Raw genomic sequence first — 23825 nt, 5'->3', positions numbered from 1 at the left:
CAAACTTTTGTGGTATCTTACTATTTTTTCATTCTTCCATGTTATGCTCACTTAATCACAGTACAACAATCAGCCTGGACTGAACCACATTACATACATATTTGCATACTAACCAAAGAATGAGAGGGGAAACTTGAGGGGAAAAATGGTACAAAGATTTTGCCTATCACAGTTTGATTGATCAGTGCTTCTGGCTTAATTATTTGCTTTATAAAATAAAATCTAGCTGCAGCCCAAGAGCATATTTAACCTAATTTATATCTAGTTACGTTGCTAGAACTTAAAATCAGTTGCTCTGTTGCAAAATACATGCTTATTGATTACACTTTACAAATTTGGCAAGGTGATGAAGTAGCATGATGCATTTAAGAGAGAACATTGCAAGTTGTATTTTAAAAGCGAGATTTTTCTGAGTAAAAGCTGTGTAGCACAGAATAACAAGTCCAGGTCCAGGGTGAGTTTTAGCTCCATTACCTACTGCTTTGGGAAAATCACTATCTGTGCACTCCTCCTCTTCATCTGTAACACACTGATAATAACTCCTCCCTTTGAAGGCAGTTCTGAGAATTGAGTGAGATAGGGTGCGAGGGGCTTATGTGCAAGGTGGGTGGGTTTGTGATGTTTGTATTTGAAAGCTGAGGGAAATGGAGCACTGAGCTGAGGGAGACACTAACTCAGGGCTGTAGCCATGCTGGCTCTGAGTTCTACCCTGTAGCTGGGTCTTCACGTCATGCTGCAATGTCCTCCATCCAGTGCTTTTATCTTTGTCGAACAAGAAAACTCTGTGCCCCAAAAGAAGCCTAAACAATCTTGCAGGTAGTTTTGTTTGTTTGTTTGTTTTTGAAAGATTATTTGCAGCCCCTTGCTTTATTTTGCCATAAATGGTACTTACTCTGACTCCTTGAAGATGGCTAAATTACTCCCTGAGGGTCTCTAAATGCCAATCAAGCCAGCCAGTTGACTCTAAGAAAGGCTTCCTTGAAAGCCACAGCCCAGGTTGTGCTGGGAGGTGACCCAGAGACCTCCTTGAGAGGTGCAGGTGCTACCCTGGAAGTGAAGACACAGACTGCTAAGCAGGGACACTCACTCAGGCAGAGAGGCAATCACTCAGGTAGCCAGAAGGGATGTCATCTTATTTTTTGGTTGTTTCCTGTCATCTTTTTTTCCATCTGTAATAATCACTGAGAATCCTGATATTCACACAGAGAATTCTTGGAGCAAACATTTTTTAATTACCAAAGAAAGGTCTTTCTCTTTTAAGATGGAGAAAGATAAGTAGCATTGCTTTGGATATGTTTGTCACCTCCTCCTCTGCACCGTTTAGTCCTCAGAAAAGCTCTCTCTTCTAACTTAATTTGGAGTCTCTAAAACAACTTTCACGATGTTGTCTTCATCAGTGGACTGTGGTACTTAGGCAGTGGAGCCTTTCAAAACGGACCCTCCAAATTCTTACAAAACCAGTATTATATTTTGTGGCATCATCTGTGCATACCTGGGAGCATAGTTTTTCTCTGTTTATGGAGTTGTGCTTTTAATAGTTTTCTTTTTCTACTCAGCAGTGGCAAGGAAGAAACTCTTCTCCATGAAACAGAAGGGGCAAGGGAATAGCTGAAACACGAGAACATATGATGCTTAGGCTTGTTTGTGGTTATTCGGAAACATGGTGGGAAGTGATGTCATCTTAGGAGTGTTGTTCTCTTAACTATAAACTTTGGAATCCATACATAGAGTGAATGTTAATGTTTTTGATACGGTGCAGGATATTAGTTACAGGGAGCTTCAAGAGAGATGTGGTTGCCTTTGTCCCAGGGCTGGCTGCCACTTTGGAGGAAAGTGTTTTGAATGCAGGTATGGATATGGCAGCATAGGTGACTATAGTTTCTAGGCTCCTACCAGATGCTACTCTATGTTTTATTACATATTAAACAGTATGAACTTTAAAATGGATCACAAAATGTATCACCCAGCACAGTACTAGGACGTAATCATAATAGGAATAATTTACTGTTGTTTGGGTGCTTTTGCATTAAAGACTTGGAATTTTTCAGAACTTGGGGAGATTTTAGAAGTTATATGGTCTAATCTCATGAGTTCCCAAATATAGAAATTAAGGCTCTGCATGTTAAGCATGTTTCCTTTGCCTTTTCTTAATTTTATTTTTCTTCAGAGGAGTTTTCTTTCTGGGCTATTGGAGTTATAATGAGTAACAGAAATGAAGGCAGGGATACCAAAAGGTATTTAAAAATATACTTATGTCGTTAAAAACATGGTGATTATTTATGGTGGGTTTTTTTTTTTTTTGACTATTCAATTTATTGAAGTTACAAACAACAACAAATAAAACACTAGTTCTTAAGTATGTTCTTAAGTTCATCCTACAAATCTTATTCTGTTAATAGGTCTAGCAGATTTCCACAATTGCTTTTCAAGAGGCCTTTGGTTATTATCTGATAACATTTACAAACTTAGTTCATTGAACTCACTTAAACATTTCAACCTATTTTTAATACAGTTTTATTGAGATATATTCACATACCCTACAGTCATCCACAGTGTACAATCAGCTATTCATAGTACCATCATATTGTTGTGCGTTCATCACCAGAATCAACTTTTGAACATTTTCCTTACTCCAAAAAGAATAAAAATAAAAATAAAAGTAAAAAGGAACACCCAAAACATTCCACCCCCCCATCCCACCCTATTTTTAATTTAGTTTTTGTCCCCATTTTTTTACTCATCTGTCCATACACTGGACAAAGGGAGTGTGAGCCACAGGGCTTTCACAATCACACAGTCACACCGTGTAAGCTATATGGTTATGCAATCGTCTTCAAGAATCAAGGTCACTGGGTTACAGTTCAACAGTATCAGGTATTTTCTTCTAGCTATTCCAATACACTAAAAACTAAAAAGGGATATCTGTATAGCACATAAGTATGCCCTCCAGAGTGACCTTTCAACTCCATTTGAAATCTCTCAGCCACTGAAACTGTTTTTTTCATCTTTCTTCCCCCTTTTTGTCAAGAAGATTTTCTCAATCCCATGATGCTGGATCCAGGCTAATCTCCGGGAGTCATATCCCACATAGGGGGGAGGGTAGTGAGTTCATCTGCCTAGTGGGCTTAGAGAGATAGGCCACATCTGGGCAACAAAGAGCTTCTCTGGGGGTGACTCAGGTACAATTATAAGTAGGTTCAGCCTCTCCTTTTCAACAGTAAGCTTCACAAGGGCACAACCCAAGATCGAAGGCCCATCCTACTAAATTGTTAGACCTAAATGTTTGTGAGAATATCAGTAATAACCCAGGTGGGGAAGACCAACATTTACTCATTTTTCCCCAGTTCCCCGGGGGGGGGGGGGCCTGCAAATACATCCTCATTCTCTGCCCAAATTACTTTGGGATATATTGGAATTTCACACTAACCTGTACAAACCTACCAGATCTCACTTCCTATTCAAAGTTCCATGTAATTATGGTGTTTGAATAAACTGACTGCACAGGTTAAATTATTTAGTGTGCTGCAGAAAATATAGATCCTGTACCAAATAAGCATCTCTTCCCTTGGTCTCACACAGAAGTTGAAGTTTTAGAACACGGTCAACATCATTCTATACCCTGTGTCCTGATTTGCCTTAGTCCTCAACAGATCTGCTTCATTCATATCTCTAATTGAGGTCTGAACTCTTTCAGCTTTTTTAACAGTTGTACAGCATTTTTAAAATGAGAGAGAAGTGAAAGTAGTTTTGAGCTAACTGCCTTCCTTCCTTGCTTCCCTCCCACCAGGTGCTTTGTACCTTCCCAAAAGGTAGCTCTTTTGGGAAGAAGTATTGTTTGTGAAAAGAGATGAAGAGTTGACAGGACTAGGGTAAGCAAGGGACTGAGAGAAGGAAGGAGGTGACAGTAGTGATAGAGCTGGACCCTACAAAGATACTAAGACCCCTCAGGAAATTTTTAGTAATAAGCGTTTATTGAACTGTGAGTGCCTGAAGCATAGGAATGTGTCCCGCTGGTCCTGGGAGCCCCTCTGCTCAGCCCCTGCCTTGCTGTTTGTCTGCATGTGTCATGGCTCCAGCGTCCCAGCTGCTCTAGTGGGTTGGTGGGTGAGGATGTGACTCATTTCCAAATGAAAGCACTCTTGTTATATCCACAAGTGTCTGGGAGGTCTCAACGCTGCCAAGATTCTTTTTTTTTAATGCAATTTTATTGAGATATATTCACATAACATACAATCATACAAAGTGTACAATCAGTTCACAGTATTGTCATATAGTTGTGCATTTATCACTACAGTCAGTCTTTGAACATTTTCATTACTCCAAAAAACAAAATAAAAATTAAAATAAAAAAGAACATCCTAAACATCCCGTTTTCCCTCCTCACCCCCATTGTTCATTTACTTTTTTTTAATACGGCTTTGTTGAAATATATTCACACACCCTACGGTCATCCACAGTGTACAATCAGTTATTCACAGCACCATCATACAGTTGTGTGTTCATCATCTGAATCAATTTTTAATCCTTCTCCTTACTCTGAAATAAAAATAAATGCTAAAAAGAACACCCAAATCTTTCCATCCCCTCCATCTCACCCTATTCTTCATCTAATTTTAGCCCCCATTTTTCCACTCATCTGTCCATACACTGGATAAAGGGAGCGTGAGCCACAAGATTTCATGATCACACCGTCACAGTGTGCAAGCTGCATAGTTATACAATCGTCTTGAAGAATCAAGGTCACTGGATTGCATTTCAACAGCTTCAGGTATTTCCCTCTAGCCATCCAACACACTGAAGACTAAAAAGTGATATCTGTATAGTGCATAAGAATGTCCTTCAGAGTGACCTCTCGACTCCATTTGAAATCTCTCAGCTACTGGAACCTTATTTTGTTTCATCTCTCTTTCCCTTTTGGTCAAGAAGATCCTCTCAGTCCCACAGTGCTGGGTCGGGGCTCAATCCCCAGGAGTCATTTCCCATGTTGCCAGGGGGATTTTTACCCCTAGGTGTCATGTCCCACATGGGGGGAGGGTAGTGAGTTCACCTGCCGAATGAGTTCTCTGGAGAGAGAGGGGACCACATCTGAGCAACAAAGATGTTCTCTGGGGAGACAGTTGGAAGTGGGCTTAGCCTCTCCTTTGCAGCAACAAGCCTCACAAGGGAAAGCCCCCAGATTGAGTGCTCAGCCCACTAAATTGGCAGTCCTCAATGTTTGTGGGAAAATCAGCAATAACCCAACATTTCTGCATTTCCCCCCAGTTCCTCAGGGGGCCCTGCAAATATACTTTTACTCTCTGCCCGTGTCACTCTGGGGATGTTTTGGGATTTCACCTCAGCCTGTACCAACTCACCAAATCTTACTTCCCATTCAAAGCTCCATGCACCTATGGGTCAAACAAATTGATCGTACAAGTTAAATTATCTAGTGTGCTACAGAAAATATAGATCCTGCACCAAATAAACATCTCCTTCCTTGGTGTCACACGGAAGTTGTAGTTTTAAAACCCAGTCAGTCAGTGGGATTGGGAAAGCCATAAGGACCACACTCCCCTTTGTCTAGTTTATGGATGGATGAGTAGAAAAATGGGGGAAGGAAACAAACAAACAGACAAAGGCACCCAGTGTTCTTTTTTACTTTAATTGCTCTTTTTCACTTTAATTATTATTGTTATTTTAGTGTGTGTGGTAATGAAGGTGTCAGATTGATTTTGGTGATGAATGTACAACTATGTAATGGTACTGTGAACAGTCAAATGTACGATTTGTTTTGTATGACTGTGTGGTATGTGAATATATCTCAATAAAATGAATATTAAAAAAAAAAAAAAAAGCAACCCAGTCAGTATCGTCCTTTACCCTTTGGCCTGATTTCCCTTAGTCCTAACCAGATTAGCTTCATTCATATCTCTAACTGAAGTCTGAACTCTTTTTCAGCTATTTCAATAGTTGCCAGATAGGGTAATACTGACATTTGTAGCTGCCAAGCTTTAGCTCCAAGTCTCAGGTGTCGTGTCACACAAATACCCAAAGTTACAGAGACTGACCAGGTTATACACAAGGAACTCAGCATCTCAGGATTTAGAGATAACCATTACAACTAAGGAATAGATGTGACTGCTGTAAGAGCTTACAATCTAGAGATCATTACAATAAGCGTTCCCCTTATAAGCTGTGCTCTAAAATTCATTTCTCAGAGTTTACACATTATAGTTCGTCCTTATTAGAGAGGCATTATAATGTTTGGCCTCTCGTTTCTGGTGTGCTTCACTCAAAATATTGTACTCAAGATCCATTCACCTAGTTGCCTATCTCACAGCTTCATTTCTTCTTGTAGCTACTCAGTATTCTATTGTATGCATACACCACAGTTCACCATTCTGCTCATCATTCGATGTACCCTTAACTGCCAAGATTCTTAATCATCTTTTAATATGTGCTATGTTTCTTGTCGTCTGTCAGGAGGCCTATAGCAGCATGCTACTGGCAGGTGAACTAAATGCTAAAGCAGAAGGAATAAGAAAATGAGAAAATTTCAACAGTTTACTAGAAGCTGAGGCCATGCGTGTGTTTTTGTGAACTGCATTTACCTTAAAAAGGCCCCGTTAAAGAAAAAAAACAATTCAGGGAACAAATAGTAGTCAGCTGATTGACTTCTGAACTGGACAGACTTTGTACCCTGGCGTATGAATAGTTATCCTGGAACTTTTTGAACTTTTGCCACCAAATATTTCTGAAAAGGCTGATAGAACCAGTGGTAGATAATGGGAAACAGCTCAGTGTCCTCTGCTCGAGTAATCAAGGTACATATTATTCAGGTGTTTAAAGAACCTAGGTAGTTCAATGCTGTGAAGGCACTTGACTTGCATGATCATTCAGAAATGAGGGAAAGGATTGCAGATAACTTGCTGGGTTTTGGAAGCTTGCAGAGTGAGGGGAAATGGCCCAGATTTTATATTTGAGAAAGATGTGTGTTCAACGCTATTTGGCCACTTTCTAGCTGAGATATTGGGTCAGTTACTCTACTTCTCTAATTCCATTTCCTCATTTGGGAATGTGAGACTAGGACTCTCTTTTTTTGCAGATCTGTTGTGAAATGTCAAGACTAAGAGGCGATTAAAATGAGATGCTGTCTAGCACTGAGTAGGAGCTGAATACACCACTTTCTTCTTACTTGACTCAGAATTTTGCTTTTTATGATCGATAACCATCCTTTATATTCTTTTCTTCAGTTTGAGTTTTGAAACATGAATAACTTATTTAAGCCAACAGCTGGGTGATAAAAGGAGCTGTTTATTGGAGACAGGTCTGTAAGTGCCTTGTAACCTGATAGATTCAGCATGCAAAGGCAGGCAGTGTTACAGATGCAGACTCCACACCTGGCAGCCCAAAAACCGGGCACTGAGTACAAATGCAAACTCCTAGAGCTGCCACACTCTGCATATGGCACATTCTTAAACCATCTGTTTACTATTTCTTAACACTACATTGAAGTACACCAAAGTCAGAGGTCAACAAAATGAATGTAATCTCAAGAAAATTGGAGCTTCTCTATGAGTCATACAGACAGAGAAATACTGAATAGTTTTCTGGAGGAAAGCGTAAGATTATGTTTCCTTGTGGAATTGTTATATTTAAATGTTAGGGGGCTGTGAGGGTGAGGTTCATCAGGGTAGAGAGACCCTAGGAACCCAGAATACTTTGTAGCTTTTTTTTTGCAGTGCTTGGCAGCTCAGTTGCTCAGTTTTTTGCAGCAACGCTTTCTCTTTGGAGGCAGCGATATACAAGACAAGTAATTTCCCATCCTGAAGCTCTTTGGGCTGCTGGGCTGTCGTGGATTCACTGGGATGTGGCTGTTAACTTTAAAATTTTGCATAAATTCGGCCTCCACTCCACGGGAAAGGCAGAGTCTTGTCTTGATACCTTCCCCGAGGTGATTTTTTCCGGGTGGTGGCGGAGGGAGAGGAAAGAAGGAAAAAGAAGGCAGACTCAGGGTGCCGGGAGGAAGCGTGGATTCCATTGATTTTAGATACACGTGGGGAGAGGGAGAACCCAGGCAGAGACTAGAAACGGAAGAGCTGCGAGCGCGCTTGTGGCAAGGCCGCCGGCAGGGGGAGACCCGGCCCGAGGCCGTGGCAGCCTCGGAGGTAGCGGGTGCGACGGGGTCTCCGCCCGCGGGGGAGAGCGCCTGGTGCCTACGATGGCCAGGCGGCCGGCGGTTATGCAGCCCGCAGCCCCCTCATCTTCCCTTCCTGCTGGTCTGCGCCCCTCCCTCCACTCTGCTAATACTCTGATCTCTCTCGCTCTTTCTCCCCCGCTGTGTTTTCAAACAGGAAGTGCTCGGCTGTCTGTAACGTGCTGCCGGGTCCCAGAATGGAGGAGTGAAGTCTCTCCATCTCCGCCGGTTCCAGCCTCCGGAGCCCGCCAGAAGCTGAGTCCCCGGAGAGCGCCCTGAGGGAGCAGGGTGGCCGCCTGGTCCAGGTGCGCTGGGTTGGGGTCGGGGAGCCCGCAGGGCCGGGCGCTGGGTTGTCACTGGCCGCCACCGGAGTATGCAGCCGACCCGGATCTCAGCGTAGCCCTGTAGCCTCACTTGGATGTATTACCTTGGACGCCCACCCCCTCTTACTGCTTTGTCACCCAAGGGTCTCTGCAAAACTCTTGCTGCAGTTTGCCCCTGTGTGTTGGACCCGGGCGTGGAGGTTTTGGACCGGCTCTGTGTCCACGGACTCCCCAGGCGCTCCTCCGGGCCGGCGCTTACCGGGCGTGGCTGCCCTGGGCTGCCTCTGCCTTGGGCTTCCAGGAGTCTCCCACAGCCCTCTCCACCCCTCCTCCTCCTCCTCCTCCTCCTCTTGCTCCTGCTGCGTGAAGCAGCAGCTCTTTGTTCCTCACTTGCTGGCCCGGAGTTATGTATATAGATGTTCTGGGAAGCTTGACTCTACTAGGTGTTATTTCGGGTGGTATGAGGGTGAGGGGGTGGGATGTAGATAGAGGAAGAGGGTGAGTTGTGGGTGCAGAGATGTGAGGAGGAAAGGAGAGCAGCAAGAGTCATTGGTGTCCAGGCTCAGAAATTCCACCTCTTTAGCTGGAGAAACTGAGGAGCTGGCTCTTTGCTGTCTATTAGGGGAGAGGCAGGCCATCACAGACTGAGGGGAGGCGCTAGGTAGGCACTTACCAGGAAGGTTGCTGCCAAGAATGAGGGAAGGCAGCGAGCTCTGAGGTGTTTAGTCTGGTGTCTGGTTCGTTAACTCCAGTGTGGTTTCTTGTCCAGGTTCCCCCTGGTGAGACAGAAGGTACTTTTAAACATGTGAGCCAGGCGTCTTTATTAAATGCCCTTTGTCATCAAGGTAAAATTGAGAATGACCTTTCTAAAATTCACCAGGTCGATCATAATTTCACATCCCATGTCTTACTCCACCTTAAATGTTCATAGGTGGGTAACAAAACACTAGAGAGAAGGGTGGTTTTATACTACAGTCTTTTTGTGTCTTCATTTCCTTGCTGCACCTCTCTGCAAACTCAGTCAAATTAACTTCTCCCCCAGTGAAACCCTGGCGTTGTTTCGCTACCTGTATTTATCTACCTGGTGAAACTCTAATCTTGTGAAGGGACATTAAGGGGTAGTAGATGGTTGAGAAGACTCAGTTTGATGAAAGAATTGTAAGTCTTCAAATTCAATATTTGAGCACTATTAAAACCAGTAGCATTTTACTCTTTATTTTGTATGATGTAATGGCAGCAGATGACTGGAGGGGAGGAAAATGAGATTTTGCCATAGAAAGGTCTCTTTCTGTAGCAGGAAGGCAAAGAATGTGCATAATCACTTTACTATGTGTACTGAACTCCTTCATTTTATTGGCTGGCCAAACTTCCTCAGAAGGCAGGCTTAGTTGTAGAAATTAAATTCATGGTATGAAATGCTGGCTATAACATTTTAATGCTTAAAAATTTTATATTAAACTAAATTTTATGCATAATTAATTTTGCTGTGAAAGGAAAATCTTATAGGCAGGTGGCCTAGTAGATTTGTACTATCCTCCTTTTTATCCATATCAGTACTATGGAGGTAATTTTAATTATATGCTCCTGTTATTCCAGTAGCCCTTCAGAACTTTGATCTCTTAAAATGCAGCTGCTTGAACATTGTGAAAATATCAATAATTGTCATAATTGTATTAGGGGTAAGTAGCCAAGATTATGTATACTATGAGCACTGAGCAATTAATTTCATTCTTTCTAGACGGACAGATGCGGACTTCTTAAATTTGAATTCAGTTGTGAGATATCTGTGTTTATGCTTCTTCCGTTGGCAAATACATCACTAGATTGAAAGAGAAAACAAATCACTAAGAGATATTGTTGAAAGACCTGTGTACAACCTTAGTTGTGCCTTTGTTTTTATACCAAGTTATTTTCTTTGCCCTCTGGTTCCTTAATTTCTCTGGGGACTTTCGTCAACATCTGTTACTTTGCTCCAAGATACAGCAGCCTTTGTGAACCTCCAGATCTATCAAGGAACAGGATTTACTCCCACTGTAGCAGAATTTAAACCTGCTAATAATAATAACCGGCTTCTATATTGCCATTTTACAGAGCACATTTCCTGGATCTCATTAACAATATATTGCTCTTTTCAGCAGCCTGGTGAAATAGGTTTCCTTTATTCCATTTTATGGGGAAAGGAAACTGAGGCTGATAGGATATGACTTTTCAGTGGTCATATTAGTACATGGAAATGCTGGAACTTGTAAAGGGTTTTTTATTTATCCTTGGCTGTTTGGTAATCTGGAAATTTCCTGTCTAAGGAAGAGATGGTAATGCTAATTAATTAAGGTGGTCCTCTGCCATTCCAAAAGAGAGTTGATTAACAGTGACTCAAGATCAGCAAGTTTTACCTTAATTTCCAGGTGCTCTTCTCTTCTCCTCTCAGGCTCTGCCCACCATACATTTTTTTCATTTTTTTGTTTTTGTTTTCTTGGCATGTTTGAAATTTATACTTCCTCTTTGTCAGTGACTGGATTTAGTTGTGTTTGCATGATTGTAATTGGTATTCTGCTGCAAAATTCTAATGGCATATTTTGATTTATATATGTCTCATGAGGTCTTTTTGTGGGGTTAGATTAGCAAATTTTACCTTTATAGAGTTAAAAAAAACCCTCAACACTTCTTGTTTACCCCCAGGGCAGCTTATGTCCCAGAAAATAAATAAATAAATAAATAAATAGATTAATTAATTGTGTATATGACTCTTCCCCACCATACACGACTTTCCTCACGCCAGTTCAGGATAACCCACTGAAAAATTCCCATTATGGGAAAATGTGGGTAAACATATATATACTTTAAATTATATATTAAATATTTTTGTACTAGTCCCCATATGGAAATAAGTTTTTCTTATCTTTGAAGTACTTAAAGTTGGGACTCTCTTTAGCTAGGATTTTGTGTTTTAGTTAGAAGAATATTGATTAAAATTTGGAGTACATTCTCCTTGGGAAATGCTGGATAAGACATTCTTTTCAGTAGAGTAATTGTCTTATCTGAGTGGTCTGTAACTTCCCCTCTATAAAATTGTGTCAACATCCCAAAGTAATTTGGGTGGAGAATAAAAATATATATATGCAGGGCCCCTCTGAGGAGCTAGGGGAAAATGCGGAAAATGGGCTTCCTCACCTGGAATGTTGCTGATGTTCTCATAAATATTTGAGGACTGGCAGTTTGATGTGCTGAGCCCTCTATCATGGGACTTGCCCTTATGAAGCTAGTTACTGCAAAGGAGAAGCTAAGCCTGCGTATAATTGTGCCTAAGAGTCTCCCTCTGAGTACCTCTTTGTTGCTCAGATTTGGCCCTCTCTCTCTAGCTAAGCCAGCTCGGCAGGTAAACTCACTGCTCTCCCCACTATGTGAGACCTGACTCCCAGGGGTGTAAATCTCCCTGGCAATGTGGAATATGACTCCCGGGGAGGAATCTGGACCCAGCATCGTGGGATTGAGAACATCTTCTTGACCAAAAGGGGGATGCGAAATAAAGCTTCAGTGGCTGAGAGATTTCAAATGGAGTTGAGAGGTCACTCTGGTGGACATTCTTATGCACTATATAGATAACCTTTCTTAGATTTTAATATATTAGAATAGCTAGAAGTAAATACCTGAAACTATCAAACTCCAACCCAGTGGTCTAGACTCTTGAAGACAATTGTTTAACAATGTAGCTTACAAGGGGTGACAGTGTGATTGTGAAAACCTTGTGGATTGTACTTCCTTTATCCAGTGTATGAAAGGATGAGTAGAAAAATGGGGGAAAAAACTAAATGAAAAATAGGATGGGGGGTATGATTTGGGTTTTCTTTTTTACTTTTATTTTTTATTCTTATTCTGATCCTTTCTGGTGTAAGGAAAATGTTCAAAAATAGATTGAGGTGATGAATGCATAACTATGTGATGGTGCTATGAACAGTTGATTGTACACCATGGATGACTGTATGGTATGTGAATATATTTCAGTAAAACTGAATTTAATTAAAAAAATTGTGTCCAGTGGAGGGAAGAGATAAAGTGAGTATTCTTTGTTTCATAAGTGAGGAATGACTTGACATGTATATTTTCTTAACACACAGTGCACTGCCATCGCTGCCTGTGCTGGTGAGTTGCAGTGGCTTGTGAACTATCCATGTGTCTCTTCCAACAGAGAGGCTAAGAGCCAAAGGGTAACTAACTTTGATGTTAAATGCCAAGGTGAAGTTAATGGCCAAGAGAGGACTGGGAGTGGATATAGATGTGAGTTAAGATTTTCTTGTTTTAAAATCCTCTCTTTTTCCTTCATGTACATTATAAAAGGAGAATTATCTTCTCCAAAAATTTAAACTTTAAAGCAGTGGTTTTCAACCCTTACAAAAAATAAGGTGCTTTTATTTAACACTGAAAGATTTTAAAGATCTTGACCTGCTCAGAGTTTTACTTCTTATCTCTGATGATTGCAAAAGGTTTAGTGACAGAATTATTATTTATTATCACCCAAATGAGTATGTATTGTAAATAAAGACCTCAGCATCTTCCTACATTTGTAAAATAGTACATATACATGTGAGTCAGGAATTCAGTCTCCAGACGCCTCCCAGCACCCAGCAGTTCATAGGTTGGTAATCGAGGCCAAAGTAAAACTGCTCCTGGCTAGAAATGCTGCGATGGTGATGTAAAAAGTATAGCCGTCAGGTTATAAAGATTCCTAGTTGGAATTTTTCCTCTGTGTTACATTGAATAGGGGATGTGTAAAAGTCCTGACTTTGCAGCTGATCTTGTTTTGGGTTAATTGTTTTTCATTGAGGTCTTTGCAGTTACTTGGTCATGGATAACTGGATTTCTTCTCAGAGTACCCTTACAGTGCTTCTGTGAATATTCCTTCCTCGTGTTTGAAGAGTCAGAACTCTGACACCAGTTGCAGAATCACGTTCACTGTCACAACCAGCACCTCAAGCTGCCTTATATTCATTTCCCAACCTTAATCTTTACAATGTGTGTTCAGTTTGTGCTGGAGGAGTTATTATTTATCCCTATTATACAGTGGGAAAAACTGGCATATAGGTTCATATTGAATCAGTCTCCTTTTTCAGTGCCTGTTGCTGAGTTCTGGTATCCTGCTTCGAGGATGAGGCAGGGCACCTACACCCATCAGGGTTAGTACATGATGTTCTTTCTGGTAAAATAATCACTTCTTATTTACAGAATACCTCGCTTGTGCCAGACCCTTTACATGGATTGTCTCTAATTCTGCTGGTGTCTTGCAGGGTATTATCCCTGTTTTATAGGTGAAGAAACTGAGGCAGGCAGACTATAACTTGTCCAGGTCACATGGACAAGCTAAGGCGCCTGCACTCAAATCCAGGTTTGTACAATCCCCAACGCTAAAATATTTTCCTCGTTAAACATTGGTGTCTTTTTCTGTCCCTAACCTAAATGATAAAGAGAAGCAATAGTTTTTTCAGCCTTACCTAACTTTTCCCCAATGGTTAAGTAAAAACCATAGACAATATGTAGATGTTAGGAATAGGGACACGGAAGAGTCAGCATATTATAAATATTTTGACTTTCATGCAGTATGTATTCATTTCTTTTTTCTTATGGACCCTAGGTATATGGAATTTACTGGCATTTGTGATAGTTTCTTTAGGCAATATTACACAGAAGCAGTATTGCTGGATCATAGGATACAGGCATACTAATTTTACTAAGAACTGCGCCGATTGTCAAGTTTATACTCCCATCAAAATTGCATGAGGATTTCTTTTTTATTAGCAAATTTCCTGGTTTTTGCCCATCCAATAGATGTTACTTGTACCTTATAGTTTTATTTAGCATTTTTTTCTGTTTACTATTGAGGTTGAGCATCTCTTCATCTACTTCATTTTTTTTTTTTCCTTTCCCATGAATTATCTGTACATAACTCTTTTGGTTTGGTAAATCTTCCAAAATGCAATATATCAGAAATGGGTTGGCTTTTACAATGGCAATTTATTAACTTACAATTTATAGTTCTTAGGCTGTGAAAATGTCCAACTCAAGGCATCAACAGGATGATACCTGGTCTCTGAAGAAAGGCTGCTGGCATCTGGGATTGTCTGTCACATGGGAAGGCACATGGCTGGCATCTGCTGGTCCTTCTCTCCCAGGTTTCATTGCTTTCAGCTCTTCCTTCAGTGATTTCCTCTCTGTTTCCTGTGTGTCCTCTCCTAGCTTCTCCAGCGTTTTTCTCTAAAATTCTCTGGGGACTTTTTCTTTCTTTTATCCTCTTACAAAGGATACCTGTAAGAGGATTAAGACCCACCTTGAATTGGGTGGGTCATATCTCAATTGAAATAACCTAAGCAAAAGGGTCCTACCCACCATAGTTCTACACCCACAGGGGCACGATACAAGTTCAAACTACCATAATATTTTTAGCTCTTTTTTTTTTTTTTTTTTTTTTTCCTATTAGATTTCTTGCCTTTTTTTCTGGCAAGAAGTTCCTTAAGGGAGTGTTCACAGTTCTTTGTATAGTCTAGAAATTAATCCCTGTTAGTTTCAGATAGTGTAGATATCTTCTTCCAGTATGCTGTTTCTCTGATAACTTTGTCTGTGGTACTTTTCATTAATAATAATTTTAAAAATCTTTAATTTTAATGTAGTGGAATCCATCAAATTTAAAATTTATTATGGGTTTGTGCATTTTGAATCATTTAAGAAACCCTTCCCTATTCTGAGATTACAAATGTAGTCTCTCTTCACTTTATTTTGTTAGCTTTGTTGATTTACTTTTATCATTTGGGTTTTTAAACTCTTGAAGGTGAGACATGAGGTATAAAGCCAATTTTAATTTTTTTTTAAATAGGTCATATTGTGAGCCAGTTTTCCCAACACTCTTTACCAAATAATCCACTTTTCCTCAAATAATCCACTCTTTCTCCACAGACTTTTGATGTCCCCTCTGTGGCACATAATGCACATACACAGGTCTCTTTCTGAGATCTCTGTTTTGTTTGGCTAGCTTACTTGTTTGTTCCTGGGCCCTGACATACTGTTTAAATTACTATGGCTTTGAAGTATGTCTCCTCATTACACATACAAGTATATTACTTGACCTTATTAGCATGATTGATATAGTAAAAGTTCCAATATGTTTAAGATTAGTTTTAGGCAGATTTCTTGTAGTTATTTGCTAGTGTATTTACTCTTTACACGTGCAAATGTGTTTTCTAGAAATGTGTTTTCTCATCTGGGAGCATTCTTTAATTCCTTAATTGATACATAGTTTAATTTAGTTTTGACATTTCTTACATTACATTTACCTTTCAGTTTTTTCTTGTTTTTGCCTTTTTTTTTTTTTTTTTTTTTTTTGGAGTTATAAGCTTCCTTTCACACTTGGTCATCTCTGTCGGGCAGTGTGTGTGTCTCACTTCAAAGACTTCTCTTTCTTCTTCAGTGCTTTGCATGTGTTTATAGAGCTGTGATATGTATTCCTGGTGTGGCTTTTGAATGATGTTTTGTGAAGTGTGATGCTCTAATACATGGCTGAATACTCTTGGATGAGTGTTCATTATAGATATTTCCTTATTATTTGAAAAGCGTCATCAGTTTAGTTTCAGCTTGATTATCTCCAAGTTTACTTTGCCCCACTTTGTTTATATATATATATATATATATATATATATATATGTATATATATACACACACACATTTTTTTTTATTGAGATTGTTCACATATCATACAAATATCCAAAGTGTACAATCAGTTGCCCATGGTATCGTCACACAATTGTGCATCCATCAACACAATTATTTTTTTTTTTTCAAATTTTAGAACATTTTCATTACTCCAGAAAAGAAATAAAGGCAAAAAAAGGAAACTCAAATCCTCTCATACCCCTAACCATGCCCCCCTCCATTGTTGTTTCGTAGTTTTGGTATAGTACATTTGTTACTGTTGATGAAAGAATGTTAAAATACTACTAACTGTAGTATATAGTTTGCAATAGGTATATTTTTTTTCTATATGCCTCTCTATTATTAACTTCTAGTTATAGTGTCATACGTTTGTTCTAGTTCATGAGAGAGATTTCTAATATTTGTATAGTTAATCATGGACATTGTCCACCATAAGATTCACTGTTTCATACATTTCCATCTTTTAACCTCCAACTTTGCTTCTGGTGACATACGTGACTCCGAGCTTACCCTTTCCACCACCTTCACACACCTTTCAGCACTGTTATTGTCGCAACATGCTACCATCACCCCTGTCCATTTCCAAATGTTTAAGTTCACCCTGGTTGAACATTCTGCTGATAATAAGCAAACAGTCCCCATTCTTTAGCCTCATTCTATATCTGGGTAACTTATGTTTCATGTCTATGAGCTTATATATTATAATTAGTTCGTATCAGTGAGACCCTGCAATATTTGCCTTTACATGTCTGTCTTATTTCACTCAGTATAGTGCCCTTAGGTTTTCTTCATCATCGCATTTGTTTTAAGATGGTTTTGTTCACATACCATACATTCCGTCCTAAGTAAACAATCGTTGGTTCCCTGTATAGTCACGTAGTTATGCATTCAGCACCATCACCACTATCTATAGAAGGACATCTCCATTTCTTCCACAAAGAAAGAGGAAGAGTCAAAGAAGGCAGGGAGACAAAAGATAAAGAATAGAGAGAGAGAGAAAAACACACAAACACACACACACAAAACTTGACAGCTAGAAAGCAACAAAAGGAAAGATAGCATTAACCTAAAGTAGAATAAGGAGTCAGACAACATCACCAATGCCAGGAGTCTCATACCCTTCCCCTATTCTCCACCCCCCCCCCAATACGTGTTTAGCTTTGGTATATTGCCTTTGTTATATTAAAGAAAGCACAATACAATGTTTCCGTTAATTATAGTCTCTAGTTTGCATTGATTGTATTTTCCCCCCAATCCCACCCTGTTTTTAACACCTTGCAATGTTGACATTCATTTGTTCTACCTCATGTAAAAACACATTTGTACCTTTTATGATAATCATTGAGAACCCTAGGTTTCTTGAGTTACACAGTCCCAGTCCTTATCCTTCGTCTTTTGTCTTGGTGTCCCACGTCAGCCTTCCTCTTTCAACCATAGTCACAGTCATCTTTGTTCAGTGTACTTACATTGCTGTGCTACTATCTCCCAAAATTGTTTTCCAAATCTCTCACTCCTATCTTTTTCTTTCTGTCTGCAGTGCTTCCTTTAGTGTTTCCTGTAGAGCAGGAATCTTGTTCACAAACTCTGTCATTGTCTGTTTCTCAAGAAAGTATTTTAAGCTCTCCCTCATATTTGAAGGGTAGTTTTTCCGGATATAGGATTCTTGGTTGGTGGTTTTTCTCTTTCAGTGTCTTAAATATATCACCCCACTTCCTTTTTGCCTCCGTGGTTTCTATTGAGAAATCCACACATAGTCTTATCAAGCTTCCTTTGTATGTGATGGATAGCTTTTCTCTTGCTGCTTTCAGGATTCTCTCTTTATCTTTGACGTTTGATAATCTGATTATTAAGTGTCTTGGTGTAGGCCTATTCAGATGTATTCTGTTTGGGGTATGCTGTGCTTCTTGGATCCGTAATTTTATGTCTTTCATAAGAGATGGGAAATTTCCATTGATTATTTCCTCTATTATTGCTTCTGCCCCTTTTCCCTTCTCTTCTCCTTCTAGGACATCAGTGACATGTGCATTCTTGCTTTTCATTTTGTCCTTAAGTTTCCAGAGACGTTGCTCATATTTTTCCATTCTTTTCTCTACTTGTTCTTTTGTGTGTAGGCTTTCAGGTGCCTTGTTCTCCAGTTCCTGAGTGTTTTCTTTTGCCTCTTGAGATCTGCGATTGTATGTTTCCATTGTGTCTTTCTTGTCTTGTGTTGTGGCTTTCATTTCCATAGATTCTGCCAGTTGGTTTTTCGAACTTTCAATTTCTACCTCAGGTACACCCAGTGTTTTCATTATATGGTTCATCTCTTTGGCCATATCTTCCCTAAATTTTTTGAATTCACTTATTATTAGTTGTTTCAATTCCTGTATCTCAGTTGAAGTGTAAGTTTGTTCCTTTGACTGGGCCATAACTTCATTTTTCTTAGTGTAGGTTGTAGTTTTCTGTTGTCCAGGCATGGTTTCCTTCGTTACCCCAATCAGATTTCCCCAGACCAGAATGGGCTCAGGTCCCAGAAGAAAGAAATACTCAGGATCCTGTTTCCCTGAGGGTGTGTCTTAGAAAATTGGTACATCCTGTGGTGCCTCAGGTCACTGTGCTTTTCTGCCCAGCAGTTGGTACCTGTCAGCCTGTAACTCCAGACTAGTGTAAGGAGGTGTGGCCCATGGCTGTTTTCCCCTAGGCTCTGGGGTCTGGTTCTGAATGGAAGGCAGGTAGTAGAGCTTGGCCCCACCCCTTTCCTCTTAGGGAAGATAACCCCCCTAGGGAGAGGTCATTAGCATTTGACCTCTGCCTGTGCTATCGCCACCCTTGTCTGGGTCAGAGCACTGGGAACTGAAAATGGCTGATGCTTTCTCCACTGAGCCGAAACAGGGACAGAAAGCCTCCTCCAGGGCCCTTCCACAGCCACTCTCCAGCTCTCCAAGGTCAGTCGTCACCGAAAGCCTCTGTCTGCTTGTTGGGGATTCGTAGTTCATAGCGAGCAGTCCACACTTGTTAATTAAAACCCCAGTTGGAGCTCAGTTGAGCTATATTTGTTTGCTGGGAGAGAGCTTCTCTCTGGCACCACGAGCTGAGGCTTTGCAGCTCGGGCTGTGAGGGGAGGGTCTCCCAACTTGGATCCACATAACAGATTTTATGCTGTGATCTTGGGCATTCCTCTCAATTCAGGTTGGTGTATGATGAGTGGACAGTCACATTTGTCCCCCCGCAGTTATTCCGGAGCATTTACTAGTTGTTTGTGATTGTTTTTTATTAGTTGTTCCAGGAGGACTAGCTAGCTTCCACTCCTCTCTATGCTGCCATCTTCACCCCACTCTGTTTTCAGTTCACTGGGTCTCATTCCTCCTCCATTCTCCAATTTATGTCACACTTGAATGCTAGGTCACTTTATTTGATAAGCAGGTATTTGCATGATTATGCAGTATAGAGTGTACTTTTTCTTATAAAATATGATGGAACCATGTTGTATAAAACATGTCATATTATAAATAATTTTGAAATCATGTGGGGACAGATTATGGTCTCATAATAGATATGACATGAATAATGGGGAGTATGGGGAATGGGATGTTTTGGGTGTTCTTTTTTACTTTTTCTTTTTTTTTTTTGGAGTAATGAAAATGTTCAACAATTGATTGTGGTGGTGAATGCACAACTATATGATAGTACTGTGAACAATTGATTGTACATGTTGGATGATTGTATGGTATGAGAATATAGCTCAATAAAATTGAATAAAAAACAGATGTAACATAGCTTGTCTAGGTCAAGGATGTTACCCATCAGTTCTAGGAATATACAAGTGATAGGGTATGTTTTATTTTTTTCTTTAGTTCTTAAGGTGCTTTATGGATGTGGAGAGGATTGCAGTCTGTTAGTTAACTGCAGAAATTTACTAAACATGAAGAAAGTTGACAAAGTTATAATGCAGAGTGTTCTAGAGTCTGAATCCCGTGTAGGTAGGTAAGACCAATGTCTTTGCATTTTTGGAATTGTCCTATTGTGCTTTTAACAGGATTTATTCAGTATTCACCTGAGCTCGTGGATTATAACAGCCCAGCCACTGCCCTGATTGAACTTACTTACTCATTAGAGGGCTTCATCAGTATGGATGTTTTTCACTTCTCATTCACATTCCTGTGTGCTCACCTCACCAGCTGTCAGATCCACCTGTCCTCCCAGCCTCCTTTCCTATTCAATTATTCTAATATAATTGACATCCATGCTACTTCTTCTGTTCAGCAGACATTTACTGAGCTCCAGACTATTAAATACTAGTTCCCTTCTCTCTCTTCCTCCTACCTTCTGTGTACCAATCATTGTGCTGAGTTCAGTGTCAACGTGACTCTGGCACAGCGCTTGACCTCAGAAGATAGACACATAAACCATTAACTGGAACTTAGAATTTAAAGCACTTTCAGCAGTACATTGTGATAAATAGTAATAGAGAGTGGGACACAAAGGAGAGAGCGATTTGCTCTTGTTTATGAGGACAGAGTTCACAAAGGAGGTGGATTTTGTGCTGAATCTTGGAGGAATAAGGTTATTTACCAGGCTGAACAGGAGAAAAGCTGTCCAGAACAAGGAAACAGCCCAGGTTGAGAGCCCTGACAGAGCCAGGTGTGTGATGAACACAGTGTGAGTGCCTAGAGCAGAGGGATTGTGGTGTAGATGGGAGAGGCTGGAAGTCAGTCTTGGCCCAAAGTGTGAAGGACCACACCTGCCATTTCGGAGTTTATCCTGAAAACATTGTGGAGTCATCGGAGGTGAAATAAATGCTCAAATTGTTTTCTGAAGATATGTGAAAAGGAAGCAGGGAGAAGTCCAGAGGCTATTACAATAATCCAGAGGTAATGAGACCTGAGCTGAGATGATAACAGTGGGAAAGGGAAGGAGAAGATGGATTTGAGAAACACTTTAGAGAAATAAATTGCTTACTTACTGTATGGAAAGTGGAAAGGGAGGAAGGAGGAGGGCGAAGAATGATGACTTTTGTTTTTTTCTGTTTGGGGAGATTGTCTGGCTAACAGTGTCGTTAGGATGAAAAACACAAGAGGAGCAAGTATAGAGAGAGAACAGTGAGTTCAGTTTGGGGTGAAGTTGGGGTGCCTGGGGGGTGGTATTCAGTTGATCTTGCGAGGTCTGAACCCCAGGAGAGAAGCCGGGGCTGAAGACATGTTTTGGGAAGTCACTGGAATTCATCGTTTTAGCCAGGAATGTAGTTTAGATCTCCCAGGGAAGGCTAAAGGGCCAAAAACTGAGCAAAAGAAGGGAGGCTAGAAAGACAATCGGGAAAATCTATAAATGAAAGTAATAATAATATTAAGTACCAGTTGCTTTTTTTGTTTTTCTTTCCATATATTATGCCATATAATCCTTCAACAGCTCCCTTGAAGTAATCATTGTTATTCTGTTTTAAAGATAAGATATCTAAAATTCAGGTAAGCAACTTGCTAAATTGCCCAGCTAGTAAATAGGGAAAAGCTGTCAGAACTGTCAAGAGGCCACAGGGAGATCTCAAAGATTGAAGGCTGAGAATAGGACATTGGGTTAGTTACTTGGTTGGTGGTCAGAAGAGTCTGAGTCTAAAATCAGATTGCCATGCAAAAAAAAAAATCTATTTACTCTCTGATCCCTAAGCTTGTATAGTTTACAGTGAGAATTCCTATAAACAAAACAGAATTATCACAATGCATTTAGTTCCTTGGTTCAGATAATTTGAATAGCAAGGGTTATGTGTAGGCATGTTTGTAAATATGCAAAGGAGGAAGAAGGAGAAGTATTGATCTGTATTCAGATTTATTCTGCAACCTATGTATGGTGAGAATACTGCAACAATATCCTCATCTGTAAAATTTATAACACAGCCAGTATTTTGTAATATCAAATAAGATGACTATAAATATCTGAAAATTAAATACTAGTCTGAAACTTTAAAAAAAATAGAGGGGCATATAGGGAAAAAATACACCTATTGCAAACTAATTACAGTCAGTAGGATTTTAACGTTCTTTCATCAACAGTAACAAATGTACTATACCAACACTATGAGTCAACAATGGAGGGGGCGTAGTTAGGGGTTTGGGAGGATTTGAGTTTCCTTTTTTTTGTCTGTATTTCTTTTCTGGAGTAATGAAAATGTTCTAAAAACTGAAAAAAAAATTAATTGTGATGATGGATGCACAGCTGTGTGATGGTACTGGGGGCAATTGATTGATTGTACACTTTGGATCTTTGGACAATTGTATGGCATGTGAACAATCTCAGTAAATTAAAAAAAAAAAATCAGATTGCCATGGGTGAGGAAAGAATAGGAGTGGAGAAGTGGGGGCACTGAGTAGGCTGTGTGAGTTTGTGTATGTGTGTATGTTTGTCCATCAAGGAAGGTGTTTTGCATGTGAAGATGACTGGCGCGATGACTGGCGCTTATATTTTGATGTAGAATAGTGGAGAGGAAGTGACTAAATGTAGAAGAGAAAATAACTAATGGAGCAGAAAAGATGTGGGACTAAGATTCTGGGGCACGGGTGGATTTTTTTTTTTTAGTGCAACTTTATTGAGATATACTCACATACTATACAGTCATCCAAAGCGTGCAGTCGTTTGTTCACAGTATCATCATACAGTTGTACATTCATCACCACAATCAATTTTTGAACATTTTCATTACTCCAAAAAAAATTAAAATAAGAACAAAAATAAAAGTAAAAAAGGACACCTAAAACATCCCCTACCTCCTAACTCCCGTATTATTTATTCACTTTTTGTCCCCATTTTTACACAAGGTTTTCTTAATCACACGCTCCTACTGTATAAGCTATTTAGTTATACAGTTGTCTTCAAGAATCCAGGCTCACAGGTGGATTTTGAGTTAAATTACTTTTCTAATAAAATTTTGCAGCTAACTTTTTAAAGCTTGAAGGGAGTTGTCTTGGAGGGGAATAGGGACATTCATTCCTTTGAGACAAGGGAAGGAGAAAAAGACATGTATGGCTCTAGATGAGTGTACAAGTGCAGGGGGAGGAAGTTGTGAAAGTTCATTCCTGATTGCTTGGATCTTCTCAGTAAAATAGATGAAATCTGCTGAGACTATGGGAGCCTTGAGAAGATATTTGAGAGTCTGTAGCAATTACGTTGGGGAAAAGAGCTCATTTGATTGAAGGCCCATTTGAGGTTTTATCAGTGGATGCTGTTGGTGGATTTTTTTTTTTTTCTGGTTCATAGAGGAATATGAATAACATGGATGATCTTTTAAAATATAAAACCGACCTTGCCTGAAATGTTACGTTTAGATGGTAACTTAAGGAAGTGTAAGAATCTGGGGGGAATGGAGGAAAAACAAGACAGAAGCAGCAGATTGAGCATTGGGGATCTTGAGTTCTAGTCCTAGTTTTTCCATTGACTAGGGATGGCCTTAGGGAAGTCAGTTAATCTCTCTGGGACCCAGTTCTCATTTTTCAGTTAAGGATGTTACACTTAATGTTTTCTCAGGTCCCCTGTACCTCTGAGAACTTCGGTGAGACTTACTGTACACTGTTGGACAAAAATGAGTGGATAGGAGAATAAAAGGAGCTAGATTCCTGACATTTACCATTTATGGGTTTTTCTGATAACAACTCTGACCCCCAGTGCCT

General features: G+C 39.9%; 1 protein-coding gene across 5 annotated transcripts in view; it reads left to right on the top strand.

Moving 5' to 3' along the window:
- LRRC8D (leucine rich repeat containing 8 VRAC subunit D) overlaps positions 1-23825 on the top strand; it is a 132501-nt gene that overhangs the window by 17110 nt on the left and 91566 nt on the right. For 4 of the 5 annotated variants that reach the window (XM_037826681.1, XM_037826678.1, XM_037826679.1 and 1 more), the window contains exon 2: positions 8334-8481. The gene's annotated coding sequence lies outside the window, so the exon portion shown is untranslated. Of the gene's footprint in view, positions 1-8135; positions 8482-23825 lie in introns of those variants that run through there. The other variant, XM_037826680.1, reaches the window with a different exon arrangement.

This window comes from Choloepus didactylus, chromosome 2, assembly GCF_015220235.1.
Source record: "Choloepus didactylus isolate mChoDid1 chromosome 2, mChoDid1.pri, whole genome shotgun sequence".
Taxonomy (NCBI): domain Eukaryota; kingdom Metazoa; phylum Chordata; class Mammalia; order Pilosa; family Megalonychidae; genus Choloepus; species Choloepus didactylus.
This window is presented reverse-complemented; position numbering and strand designations above follow the sequence as displayed.